Source organism: Montipora foliosa, chromosome 1, assembly GCF_036669935.1.
Source record: "Montipora foliosa isolate CH-2021 chromosome 1, ASM3666993v2, whole genome shotgun sequence".
Lineage (NCBI taxonomy): Eukaryota > Metazoa > Cnidaria > Anthozoa > Scleractinia > Acroporidae > Montipora > Montipora foliosa.
The window spans coordinates 30,877,217-30,881,540 of NC_090869.1; positions in this window are offsets into that span (position 1 = coordinate 30,877,217).

Below are 4,324 nucleotides of genomic sequence, written 5' to 3' on the forward strand. Positions count from 1 at the left end.
GCAAAATTTCTTCGGTATCCGACCATCTGCCATGTTGGCCGCAAAACGTATGTGGGATGGAGCCAAAATGATGACCGTAATAGTAATATCTTGCACTTTTCTCGGACATGCTCCACATTGCAGAAATAAATAAGTATCCTTAGTTGATCTTTAAACAGTGTCCGTGAAAACTCGATAGTTTAAGTGTTTTTGTAAAACCTTCCGACAAAAACCACAGAGTTACGTTAGAAAATGCTATTTTGGAAAAACGCAAAATATTTTGGAAAGCGTTACAAGTATCAAAGGTTCTAAAACTGTCAAAGCATTTATAACTCATCTCTTAGAGAATTTAACTATTTTACTTGATATTTAGAGGTTCAGCTTTTACATCTAAAGCCTATCATCTAGTGTAAAGAGACACTGTTACGTTACATTCTCTGCGAGATAAAGGCAGTTTAAGTTTCACCTTATTTTCATGTAAATTTTTACCGTTGATGCGGTTTCTTTGTGTTGCTTGCTATTTGGCACCCTGAGAACACTAGGCAGAAGCAATGCAACTATCGGGAAAGGTGTATAAGGTGTTCAAGTAACGTTTTTACACATTTTTCTTCGAAAGGAAATGATTGCTTGTGCGCAGGATTTCGTCAAAGTGAAGGGTGCGATGCTTGACCAATAACTTTTCTTGAAGGACTTTCTTCAATGGTGAGCTGGTAAATGTACAAAATGGAGGCGACCAAGGAATTAGCTAGAAAGGGAATGAATGGAGATGAACAGGCCATAGAGGCACTTCATTTAACGAATGTGGCCAATGTCGAGTACCAGGAAATTGGCTTGTTAACAAAAGATTCACTCGAGAGAATATACAGCCTCTGTGCAAAAGCTGCAATGGCAGGAAAATGTCTTGGATATAAACTTTTGAAACAGTCCGCACTGCATGTTATGGATATGACAGTTTTTCGCTAAAGAAAACCTCAAGTGTTCATTAAAACATGGTGTAGACAAAGATGATGTCTTCAAACGAATGGGTGTAGTCTGTAAAGAGAGAGGCGACTGGCTTCGATCACTTGGAGAAAAAGGAAATGAATCTGTCATCACAAACATCACTTGGCTATCCGAGACAATAGCGTATGCACGCCAAGGAGACGAAGACTCGCAGGAGATTCTGAACCTCACAAGACTTCCCAGCTTGAAACAAAGTCCGCTAAAATCTACACCAGGCTACTTTTCGCTGTGTGCCGATTTCAAGAGAGTGACAGAAATAGCAGCTTTTGGTAGACATTCCACGGATACTAGTCTGAGAATTGTCAACTCGTTGGGCATGAGCATCGTGGATTACATGATAAGGAAGGCTTACGTTGATCGCAATAGAGTAGTGGCTGAGATTGATGGACAAGACGTCAGCTCCACAGTGTATGAGGAACTATGTTGTATTTCAAAATGGCTAGAAAAAGTGCAATCTACGCGCTCGCAGGTAGAGAGTGCATCTGACGAGCCTTTCGGAGAGACAGTCCAAGATCCCACCTACATTCCTGAAGAAAGTGATGGCAGTGAGACAGGGGAAGAAGGTGATGAGTATGACAAAACTGGGCCATCAACATCAGCCAAGCAACCTGGAAAGCCAATTTCTGTTAAGTTGAATTTCAGCAGAAAATCAAAGAAACGACCGAGAGCTGAGACGGCAGAGGCAAGCGATACTGCATTCGCACCTTCCAAGAAAAAAAAGATGACTCCTCAGTCAGTCATGGAGCCTCAAACAGTGGGACCACCTGATGCTACTTCCACATCACACACTACACCAGCAACTCAATCTAAATGCAGGAATCACCCTAAGAAATCCAAATGTCCATACTGTTCAAAAGAACTGTTTGATCTCAAGCGGCATCTTCGAATGCACGCCAAGAACAAGGAGATCGAGGAGGCGGATGTGGAAAGATCATTCCACATAGCTGTTAAATCTACTAGAAGGAGAGGGTCTCAAAGGCCAGGTAAAAGGCCAGGTATTCCATTGAAGTGGTGCCCTGTACCAGATTGTTCTTTTGTGACGGCCCATATGCGAAAGCATCTGGCCAACAAACATTGCATTAAGGCTGGAGCCTACTTCGAAGGTCTTATTCAAGTGGCTAGATTATATGCTGGAAAGTCCGAGTTGGAGGATCTACCCCAAATAAAGCCTAAGAAAGAGCTTGAAGGATCTCTAACCACATCAGAGACCACCGTAAACAGTCAAGATTCTTACACAGAGCAAGACCAAGTTATGAACACAGAGCCAGAAGAAGGTCAAGACTTAGAATCCAGTCAACCACTCTCAGACCCCGGAGACAATTCTGATGATGAGGACTACGAAGAATTTCAACTGCAAGAGGAGTATTTTACATCAGCAACTCCCAAGAACGCTCGTCACAGATGGTTGATCCTGTTCTACAAGTGGCTCAACACTGCCGATGCAGGGAGGAAAAAGAACAGAAACAGGCTGCAACATGACGCGCATATTAGGAACATGCTAGAGGACCTGCAGCCTGGCGGTGATGACATTGACATCCTATCTCGAGACGAAGGCCAAATTGTCTGGACTGACTGGGTTGATGTTAAACTTCTAGAGCGTAAATCTGGTACCATTAATGGCTATTTGGGAATGTATGAGAAATTCCTGCAATTTGTGGTCGAGGAGCAAGTCTGTGTCACAGATTTCCCTCCAGTGGAAGATGACACAAAAAGAATCTTTAGAAACATAATACCAAAGCTTAAAGGCTGGCGGAAAACAGTGGATCTCGAAGGAAAGGTGGAAACTAATCAAAGGCGCATGGATGAGTGCACATATCGCCTGACGACGGAAGACGTAAAGGCGTTCCTTTTGTGCCCTGCTGTTCTCAGTGCGAAAAAAATATTTGACAAGGCCAAAGAAAAGTCAATTCTCAGCAGCTATGAAATGTGCGAGGCCAGGTACTACCTAATCACACTGGTTAGCCTCAAGAGGCGCCTGGCGCCTTGGAGAATTTGAAACTGCAAGAGTATTTCGATGCCAGCACTGATCCCACAACAAATCACAAAGTGCTACTGGTTCCGCATCACAAGAGACAAAACGACAGGCCAGCACCATTATCTTTGGATGATGAATTACAAGAGCTCTTCAACAACTATATTTATGAAATACATCCGCAGTTTCCATTACCAAGAGGCGCAACCATTTTTCTGCGCAGCGATGGCACTTCCTTTGAACACGGCTGCATCTCAAAACGTCTTCCCCAATTCTGGAAAAGAAGTAATGTAAGACCAGACATCAGAGTAACAGGCACAAATATCCGCAAGTGGATCGTAACAGCATGCTATGAAAAGAAAAGGGAAGGTCTAAACGTTGATGAAGAAGTGCTGAGGAGCGCCATGTGTCATTCTGACAGAGTGGCCACAAAGTGCTATCTCAGAGAGGATATGACCACCACCGCAGCATCTGCCATGGACATCATATCCATGTGCACCTTGGGCGAAAAAAACTACCACCCTGACCCAAACATCGTAGCCAAACCGAGATCTGTTGAATGTGCAGTAAGCCCATCATCCAATGCTCAGTCGTCTAATGCTAACGAGGCAATGTTACACTTTGCTGATGACAACAACATCCAAACAATTCAGGTCATCTCTAGCCCAAAAGCAGTGAATGTAACTGAAAAAGAATCGCCAGCAGGTTCTGGAGGTAAGTCTCCAGGAGAGAGAAAACTTTACAGCAAAGAGGAAGATGCTATTTTAAATGTTTACGATGACCTTATTAAGTCCAGTGGCCAGATAGTTACTGATCATGTCAGATGTTCAATGAAGCATCATGCAAGCCTTCGTGTTCTTGTGCCCATTCCGGGCATGGTGAAGAAAGTCTCCGCTATGAATTACCCCGCACGACCCGGAAACATTTTCATCGGTTAACGGCCTTGTAATCTAGCAGTACGTTATGGCGGAAATGAAACCCTGGACATAAAGTTAGGCTTAAAGGGAATATAAATATCACGTCTATTTAGGGATGGACCATTAGAAAAGTGATGTGGGGGGGGGGGTTGGGGTTGGGAAATTTTCAGCTGGTACGAATTTTTTTTTGGCACGCACTGCTTGTGCAGGATTTTTTTTTCCAGGTGAAACCCCCTGCACGAATTTTTTTTACACAAATATTGCTTTTTTTTACAGTGAAATCTTGATTCATTATCTATGTTTTTGTGACTTATAAATTATTCTACACTCACAACAGATCAAAGGATACAGGCCACTTTTTAATGCAAAATCTTTTCGAAAATGTACACACAGTGAGAGAGGAGGAAGCCACTTGGAGTGGACGGCTTCCCTGTACATTTTTGCAGTCCCTGCC